The 10,753-nt window shown below is 34.0% G+C and overlaps 1 long non-coding RNA gene across 1 annotated transcript; it reads left to right on the forward strand.

Moving 5' to 3' along the window:
• Positions 1-3,385: 3,385 nt before the first annotated feature.
• LOC135216385 (uncharacterized) lies at positions 3,386-10,548 on the forward strand. Its single transcript, XR_010314870.1, has 2 exons — positions 3,386-3,633; positions 9,231-10,548. It is a non-coding gene; the product is annotated as an uncharacterized LOC135216385 (long non-coding RNA).
• Positions 10,549-10,753: the final 205 nt, after the last annotated feature.

Raw genomic sequence — 10,753 nt, forward strand, 5'->3', positions numbered from 1 at the left:
GACCCCTGAAAGTTCTACGCATCTACGTTTTGTTAATTTCTCTTACCTTGAACTCAGATTTGTCCTTTCATCTTGCACAAGAAAATATTTCAATAAGCATCAGCGTTTCCTCCTGTTATTGTATTTTAAGTTTACCAGTTTTCCGATCATCAGTTGAATATAAAATTATTCTTTATTATTTTGTTAACTGTAAACTAGTACCAGCAAAGAAGCTATTTATTAAGGTATTCATTTAAGGAGGATAAGTGAAGAGATTTTTTCAGTTTGGCAGTTATTGAGACAAAAGAAGTAAACCCTCTTTCAAAAATATAAATAAATAAATAAAATAAAATAACTGTAAGCCCACAACAGTGATATTGAATGGAATGATGATGAATCCTTTCATTCGTTCAGCTTGATGTGAATTAATTCCAAGCAGCACAATAAAGACTAGACAACGCGGACGGACTTGCTTGTTGGGAACTCACTTTTGCTTATTACATTCCCTTAAGTGTTGCCGATATTAATATGGGAGTTAAAATCTGATTATATATGTATATATATATATATATATATATATATATATATATATATATATATATCATAGGCTACACTGTAGCTCACACATAGAAACAATCAATTACTTGAAAGCAGTTAGTTAATACACTGCAACCACTTGCAATACAGCTGCAAGTGGTCTCCTTCCCTTCATATCGAAGCTACCGGAACTACAATAGCGTGCAACTGATTACTGCGTGCACTCGTCGATGTGGTCGTAAGAGAATTCCCTTGCTTCTCGAGAATTCTTGCGTTATGGGATAGAGTAAACCACGGTCTAGAGACTCTAGGCCATGGGGTAAACATACGATATAAGTGAACATTTTATAGGGCAATTTCATAATTTTCAGTCATGAATAAACATTTCTCTGCCATATTAAGGAAATAAAAGTGAGCAGAACTATAGTGTGAAATAGAAAAAAAAAAAAAAAACTAATAATAGAACCTCGTAGTCAGTAGTTTCTGAAACTATCCTACTTGATAGTGAGACCTTAATGAAATAAAACTCCATGAAAAGAGGAACTTTCTTACTCGCTGCAGAAATTAGCACAAGTCTGCATGCCACAGCCAAGATGGAATAAGATCTTATTCCATCTTGGCCACGACATTCTGAAAATGATTGATCTAGCAGATACTATCTTTGTGGCGTTACAAGATGTCAGTCATGAGCTGTTTCTGTCATTTCAGCAGCTGCTTTGTTTCAAAAGTTACCACGTCTTCCCGAGGTAACTGGTTCAACTGTCGACCGAGCCTGGAAATCTATCTTAGTTGATTTGCAAAAAATGCTGTTATGGTATTTTATACCTGTGTGAGAAGATATAGGCTATCAACTTTTAAAATGAGTAATAATTTAACTAGGATACGAAATCAATCCTCTGAATTGATTTCGTAACTTAGTTAACTTATTAGGTATTCATTTTGAAAGTTGATGTCTTCGGTGGTATAACAAACTGTGAGAGATCCAGTTTCATTTTGTCACACATCTCTAATTAGCGTTATAATGCAAAACAGGTATTTGCAAAGTACTTGGAAAGTAAAAACAATTACAGTCTTTGTGATGAGAGCATGGCAATCTCTGGTTTTGGTGTTCAGTTACGTAAACTGCACATTTTTTTATATATAAATTGTACACACTAGCAAAAATTTTAGAGTACTTTCAGATGCAATTTATGTTTTCTGGTGCCCAAGGATTGTTATTCTTATAGTTTGAATATGAAATTAAGAAACATACAAATATTATGTACTTTAGAAAGTAGGGGCATATAGCAGTACCGCGATCGTAATCTTAATTCGTAAGCCGGCAGTCGCGACTCGCCTTTAGCCAGTCAGAGTCAGGGCTGCCGAAGTGTGGAAATGACGTCACTAATACGGCTTATCTTGTCCACATTGTGATTAGGTGTGGAGTGTGGAATCCACACGTAAAAATTTCCACGCTTTTTACTTAAAAAGCGTATGCTAGTTAAAATCTAATAATAAATTATGAAATATTTTTACTATTATATTTTATAAGTCTCACACACTAATATCCATAAAAATAAATAATTAGTTTTATCCTTTTTAATTTGTGGATGCGTTTGGATGTTTATCAGATTCATAACGCTGACCGTTGATTCCTGTGCAAACCAAGACCTAGAATATAAGCTAGATCTTGACCGTACGAACTGGCTGGCTCCAGCGCCAACCAACCTCAGTTACCTATCAAAATTATTTTCAATATGGTTCTCAACAAAATCTACATTTATTCTTTTTCATAATACTAGAGAGTATTCTTAATTTGCTAATTTTGATTATATATTTTCTTGAAAATTTTGTGAAATGTATGCATACATTTATACTGCCATTTGGTAGCAAATTATTTTTCAGCGACGCACTTTACAGCTTTACAATACACATTGCAATTTTTGCATGTGAAAATGATTAATGTGCCTGTATAATAAGTTTGGTTATTCTACAACTACGGTGACATAATTTGAAAAGAACGGGCTTTAATGATTTCATAACTGTAATTCGTATAATGTAAGACCTTAGCATAGGCCTAGTTTATCAGTATAGATGATAGCGCTCATGATTTCGTTGTCAGTTGATATTGCCATAAATGAATGACTAAGAGTATAACAACGATAAAAGTGAGAAATTGTAAAATGCAGTGGTAATTTAATCCCCATGTAAAATTAAATGGTTCAGTACATTAGCCAAGGTCCAGGATACGTTGCCAGTTTACTTTACTCTAAAAAATAAGACATCATTTGCAGCTTCAATTCTTCATGAAAGTTATTGTAATTATGTAATTGCAATGATACAATACAACGATAATTATTTTTTAAAGTTCACTTGCGAGCATATAACCAACAGAGTTAGTTGGCCCAACATATAGGTCTAGTCATTATATTTATGGCAATAATGCCGGATTGAACATCATCATAAATTTATCGTTATATTTCATTACGATGATGCCTTATATATATAAACTTGTTGTGAAACACCTATGTTACTTTTTTCATCGTCAAATTAAATAAGTTTCATTGCAGTTTTTCATCATCATATTAAAAGAGTACCGACTGTTGTTGAGAAGTTTGGCTTCTTTTACCCTCATAACAAAACAATAAAAATCTACTTAATGTTTAAACAATATGAGCTAAATACGGAAAGGGTTATTGTCTATCCTTATTTATAAAAAAAAAAAAAAAAAAAAACTACTGGCTGGGAATTCATACTGCTAAGTTTTGAGCACTTACAAGATCATGTTAAACAATTTTTACATTCCTCAGAGTTCGATAAAGTCGAATATATTGCATAACTGGCAACTGTCTGAGACCGAGTGTGGATTTCCTTAGTGTGGAAATCTGGCTTTCTGGCAGCCCTGGTCACTCAGAGTCAGTCGTCCTCGTCACTCTGCACGGTCAGCCTGATACCTTCCTGGCGGCTGCCCGAGTCAGTCGCATTGACGACTTTGACGTTACTTTCGAGTAAGGTATTGTTGCGTCTCCGAGCACAAGGGCCACGGTCATAGTTCTAATGGCATTTACAACTACACATCAAATGAACACGCCAATGTTGTTACATTACAGCTCGGGGCATATGAAATTGTAGAAAATGGTATGTATTTTTTTTTTAAATCTTTTTCAGCTGCATTGTAGGCCTACACAAAATGGTAATAGGCCTCCATGTATCCTCTCCTTGATCTACATAGACATAAATTACTTACAAATGGAAAGAGGTCTATTCTTACTTGAGAACCATAGGAGTACCAACCCTATGGGGATGAATGTTAAAACGTAACTATTGGGCCTAGGTGTAGACGGTAATTTTATGAGGAAATTTGCATTAGACTTTAGAGTAAACCTTACTGTAAGCCATTATCGCACTTCGGACTTTCCGACCTAACCAACCACACCTAACCTAGCGTAACCTGAGGTGCCAGGTCTGACTGTAGTGTATATATTAGCCCATTTTGAAATCATCCATGAATTTACCTTGATCCTATTGAGAAGTACCGGTGGGGTTAAGACCCTTGTATTTTGCTCGTTTTGTGCTTCCACCCTCGCCTAAAAACCCACTTTTCCACTGTGGCCCCCCTCCCCCGGACTGTAGGATATAAGGAGAGGTTCCATTATCTCTTAAACTTACTCATTTGCGAATTAAACGAATGTCAGAAATGTTCCAAGCACATTACAACATAGGAAAAACATATTTTCAAGTCTAAACTACAATAATGGTTTAAAGAAAATTATACCAATTTTAGTCTGATTGCTATATTTGCTTGAATGCCCCGCGGTATGAACATTTAAAAAAATGCCTGTAAATAGCTATCTCGAAAACAATATATTTATGATACCTATAATTTAGGATGTCTTTTGTGCCGAGCATATTAGGCTAATGAGATAGAAACAAAGCAAATAAGTCTAAGAACTAGTATAAAAAAAAATACCGGCGTATGTGATAAAGGACCGAAAGGGACTTGTTGATTTACTAATCGGCTCATGTAATGGAGGACCATAAGGCATTTACAGGGAGAGAAGGCGATTTCAGAGGGTCCATAACCAGTTCTTAGCGTCTCAGTGGCGTGGTTGGTATGGTCTTTACCTGTCACCTGTGTGGCCGGAAGTTCGATTCTCGACCATTCCAATGAGGGGTCAGAGATGTGTAATTCTGGTGAGAGAAGTTCACTCTCGACGTGATTCGGAAGTTACGTAAAGCCGTTGGTCCCGTTGCTCAATAACCACTGGTTCCACTTCCAGGCAACGTAAAAACACCATAATAACAAACATGGCCAGCTCTTGAACATCAGAAAATCCCATGTTGAGCAAGTAGGCTATGTCATATTCATTCGACGTCATTGTTGAAACTTCCTAAAGATTGAGAATTCTGGAGAGAGTAATCAGGTTATAGTGGTTTACTGCTTTGCTATGGAATATTGACCATATATCTAAACATATTAATAAAATGAGCGAATATTGTCTTTTCTGTTGTCGCGCGACCACGTAGTTTATATTGAACTTCTCTCAGTCTAGGGATGGATATCCCTTTCCACAGTTAACTGCCTTATGGTGAAATAATATTTTGCATAATATACAGTAAAGGGATTTCGTCTTGGACACCCTCCAACATTTTAGAGACTTGCTGGTGGTGAACGTTTTCCTGTTACAAGGGATGGCCGTACTGGAAGAACCTGATAGGTAATTAATATACACTTTTGTAGCAGTTCCTTCATGATCATCGATACGTTGATTTCGAACTAGTGAGGTCAAGATATGACATGAATGTTCTCTTTGCTCCACCAAAACCAGCATACAGTCGATTGACAATACCCATTGTTATTAAATCGTTGATTTAATCATACCTTACTATTGAGTTAAAATCTCTAACTCAAGTTAGGCTAGCCTGTAAGGTTTGTCTGTAAACAACGAGTTAAATTATATTCAAAAGATAATCAACTTACTAATACAGTTGTTTTCAAACTGGGTTACTTACCACCATGGGGCTAATGAAGCATGATTCTAGGGGTTAACGAGGCACTTTCTAAAAGCAATAGCAATAAATAAATTAATAATACAGAAGTAAATAGATTCATTTTTATCATAATAATGCAAGTTGTACCCACAGCATTGGTTTTCTTTAGTAAAAGTTAAATTAATTTTCTACATATAAAATGCAGTAGAAATTATGGATTTCACTGCTTCTCTTTCCTTTATATAATAACTTCGCATAACTGAAGAGGAATAGGGTAGGGGTAATGCTGATCTATCACACCACTGCACTGCCGGGGGTAACGATGCCAAAAAATTTGAGAACCACTCTGTAGTAATGGAATAAATTGTAAAAGATGAATATCTTACAAAAGTAACTTGATTGGTCGCTTTCAAAACTGGACATTTGTTGCTGCTTGAAGTATGTAAATGTACAATCGCAGACAAGCTTTAACCTTTAGGTACAGTTGATTAGCTTTTCTGCTTCCTGGGATTGGGTCATCTAGGATGATCTAGATATTCATGAGTTGAAAGATTGTGACCTGTTCGAAGACGAGATAACATTATTTCAATGTTTTTATGTGGTTGAAGATCATAAACCAGCAATGGGTTTTATTTTTTTTATTTGTGGGTAGATTCATTACTCCCTCAAGTTTGTCGTTTTAGAGATGTAAAATTGTGTATTGTCTCGTTGTATAGTTATAGATATGTCTACTGCATAGGCGTCCACAGTTTTTCTTCTAATGCCTACATGGTAAGGGATCCAACAGTTCCGTCGTCATATGATTTGTATAATTATATCTTGCTTTGTTGTACAGTACATTTTAAAATATTCTGCAACATTTCCCGTAGGTTTTGTTCACAGAGTGCTCACTCATTCTTTTGATATAAACAAGAAAATTAGTTTTTCTGATTACAGTATCGTTATTAGTCATACGGGTAACATTATATAATAAACCAGTAAGAGCAAATCATGCCAAGAAAAAATTTACATATTTTGAAAATATTACTTCAGATCGCTGATTGTCAAAGAAGAAACTGTAGTTTGAATCCAAAAATTAAGCATATTAATAAATTAACACAATGCCTCATGATTGTAGAAAGTTCATAAAGAAAGAAATGAAAATGTCGTTCATGAAAGCTATGGAAAACATATTTAACAGAAACATTTTTTTCATTTTCGTCCCGTATGTTATGGCGTCTTACAAGGACAGGAAAATTCAATTGACTCCGGCATGTAAGACTAGCAACAGATAAACCTGCATACAAGTACCTCATCTTTAAGGTTATTGATAATTTACTTATACAAGGTTAATGTTTCTGTAGTGACATTGGTAAATAGTTTGCCATCAACAAAACAACTGTGTATAGTTGGATATAATGGGAGAAAGAGTAAATTAAATGCTTTTCACTATTGTTCACGAAAATCAGCTGATCATCAACGCGGCTCGTTGTTTCACCTAAATATACCAGATGAATAAGGCTATAAGTAATTGCGAACTATGCAAAGAATAAGTATTCTACTATATAAATCTTCATTGAAAATTTTATTCATGACATTGTCACAAGACAGTAATTCTTACTAAGATAGCCTTTGAAAGTATGATAGTATCAACCTGTAATTTAGTAACAAATGCCGAAGATATGGTTTTAAAAAATGCATTGGGAGATCGCTGGAGATTCCCTGAACACTAGATGCTGTGTCAGTGGCTGGTACCATACATACATACGTACATGCATATATATATATTATATATATATATATATATATATATATATATATATATATATATAAATTTATATAGATTTGTGTCGGCATCATTGTAATAATTTTAAGTGAAGAATAAAATGGGTTGAAATGTCACTTCTGACGCGCAGAAACATTGTTTATTGAAAGTTTATCAGTATAAATTTCACAATATGGCCTCTTTAGTCTTGCATATCCAGTCGGGTGTTGTATATGACGCTGAGGCGTATATGTATCAATTTTTGGTACGTAGTACATATAATTTTGTTGATAGTTTTACTTCTTCATTGTCTAAGGAGTCGGTAATTCCTGCAATGATTGGAAAACTATTTTAAGCGAGGAGCTTCAGTGAGCTGATTAGTTCAAATTTTGGAAATAGAATCTCTCCTTGATCAAGTAGTTCTATGGTAAGAGCAAGGATTGCTTGATTCTTCATTGGACTTCGCGTAGTTGTAAGTTTACGATGCAGGGGGATTAGTGGTTCATTGCATTCAACTTTCAAACATTTCGTTAAAAAAAATGGGTGTTCCGGAATCAAACATTTGGTAAAAAGGAAAAAAAAAATATGTTCCGGAAAAGATTCCAAGCCCTTAATTAGGAGTTGGGTCAAGTGTCTTTAAAGCTGATCTGTATATTTGACTACCAAAATCTATTATGGATGAAATTGATGCTTTGCACAGTCACATGATATTGATCTGACTGCACCCCGAATAATTTGAGAACATTTCTTAGGTTTATATCGTTTTTAATTAATTTTCTTTCACATGGCCTGTCATTTCTTCAATCTAAGTACACATATAGAAAGTAATTGTTAACACCATTTTTGAGTCTCAGAATTTATTGCAATTGTTTTTTGTTTCTGATAAGACCCATTTCGATTATATTTTTATGACCTAAATAACTTGTTAAAGATAGTGATTTTATCATTTGATTGCAGGGATCTTTGACTGGTTTAGTTGATGGTATAACGATGGCTAGTCGCCAATTTTCTGGAAATGGTTTTTGAGTCAAGTTGCTTTTTAAATTGGCCGAGGGACTAGATTTTGAATCAATCAAATTTGATGTTGTCTTGGCCTGCAAGTGTGCCCTTTCAGGAGGAAAATGCACAGTGCTAATTCAGTCATAATTATATATGTATATATATATATATATATATATATATATACATATATATATATATATATATATATATTAATATATCTATAAACATATAATATATTATATATTATATATATATAGAATTACTATATTATATAATAATATATAGATATATATATAGATATTATATAATATATAGATTATATATATATACTATATATATTATATACATATATATATATATATAGTCATCAGCTGTACACAAATTTTTATGTTCACGGAGGTATTCACCAAGATTTTGTTCACACCAGTACTGTAGATGTTCCAGCGGTTGTCTTTGATTTTCAAATCTTTACCAAATTGATTTTATTGCTGTGCATTGACACGCTTAACTTATATTGCTTATATGAAATTATTTTTCCTTTAATGACTTCTTTAATCAACTTTGCTAATATATTGGTTTTAATGTTATGTTACAGACTGTTAAATCATGTCTTTCTATCTTCGAGAGGGCCAAATGTTAAGAGGTTAGCTAGCTTTTAAAAAAATCTATCCAGTTCATGGCCAGAGCTTCAGACCACTACGGGACTTTTTTCTTTAGTCTGAAATATTTTGAATACACTGGTCTGCCGGTTCACATAATGAAATTTCGGGATAAATTCATGGGTTCTTTTGGGATTTGTTAAAATATGATAAGTTGAAATGTACCGAGCAAACTGATTATTTTTCCAGCTGAGGTATATTTGTATTGTTGACGAATAAAATGGTATATTTAGATTTGTAAAGAAATTATTATTGTATGATGATTACTCAAATATAATAACATCAGACTTGTCAGCTTTTGTGATCGATTTAATTGTAATGTAATGTTTCTGTTTCAGCAGTGGGAAGCACAGGTTTGTGGACATTGACATCACCAAGCAGTATTCAAGGTTGTGGTAATATATTTATTACATTTTGTAAATCTGGTAAACTATAGCAACCAAAGTTTGGTCTGTTAGGGTAAAAGTTACATGGCCATTGCCAGGAACATGTAAAGTCATGGCAGAATATTGAATTGAAGGAGTGATTCCTCTTTAATGTTAAGTGATTCTATTATCAACGTGGTAATTTTTTTATTTTCGTCGTATCCGCGTCCGAAGGGGCTGTGGTTGTACCGCCCACCAAATGCTAACTGCCAGCCGTATGACTGTAGCTCACATGACTAGAGTAATATGCACCTAATTGATGCCAAAACATAAAGTCTTCATATTATTTTCAAAACATTGCCAACTGAATTTTCACCAAAATCAGGTAAATATTGAAGTTTCTCTCATAGTTACTAAGCTTCTTTATGATTTATGACAACAGTAAGCTGTACTATACTGTTTTTTTTCCATCTGTCCATCTGCCTGTGGTGTTTTCGCATGGTAACACTGTGTCCCAGGTTTTAAATAGTTAGGCTATGTCTAAGTTTTAGGTAAATAAAAGGATATCTGGATATACAAATGCAACTGAAAAGTGTTTTAATAATTTACTGTATGCGAATTACACCGTTAATATTTGAAAAATAGGATATTATTTAAAGCCCGGGACGCAGTGTTACCATGCGCAAACACCACAGGCGGATGCCAGATGGATAAAAACAGTTTTTATAGGTAGGGTCAGTCTAATGTTTACACAGAGAAGAGTGTGTACACTTGGAATGTATTAATTACCCTTTGGAAAAGGCGATTAGAGAAAACTCAGTGAAGTGTTTGCAAAATATCAACATTTCCTAACATATTAAATTGAATAAAACAAAGCAAGGGGAAGACAAACTATTTCTATAGTAGTTTTATCCGCACAACAGAGGAACACAGGCAGGAGCAAGTTGTCAGCACTCCAGTGTTAACATTATTAAAAAAAAAAAATGTAATTGGCCTTGTGTTGGCCAAACGTACTATTGATATATTATTGCCGGGTAAAGTGAACACAGCCACTCAAATTGACCACACACAAGCTCTCACAATGATCAGGTGAGAGAGAGAGAAAACAGTTCAGAATCATAAACTGAGAAATGTGATGAGCTCCAGAAATCCAGGGATATTTTTCTAGGCTCAGTTGAATTTGCCTGTGGATATGGTTCCAGTTTAGATGCTAGTTTTTAAAGGAGCATTAAATCAATACAGAATTAACTTTTAGAATTATATAGAAATTAAAAAAAAAAAAAAAAAACAAGATCAAGGAAGTAGCAAAGAATGCTTAGTATTTGGCATTTATGTGACGAGACAATGGATATTTAAGATAAAATGCAGTTGGTAACTGCATAACAGAATAAGAGAAGAGTAAAGTAATACACACCAACTAAAGTTCGATTTGAGAAAAAGCTTCATCACACTATGTTAATATTTGAGCATTTTTGTGCAGCTTTTCGGGAATGCCA

Source organism: Macrobrachium nipponense, chromosome 6, assembly GCF_015104395.2.
Source record: "Macrobrachium nipponense isolate FS-2020 chromosome 6, ASM1510439v2, whole genome shotgun sequence".
NCBI classification, from domain to species: domain Eukaryota; kingdom Metazoa; phylum Arthropoda; class Malacostraca; order Decapoda; family Palaemonidae; genus Macrobrachium; species Macrobrachium nipponense.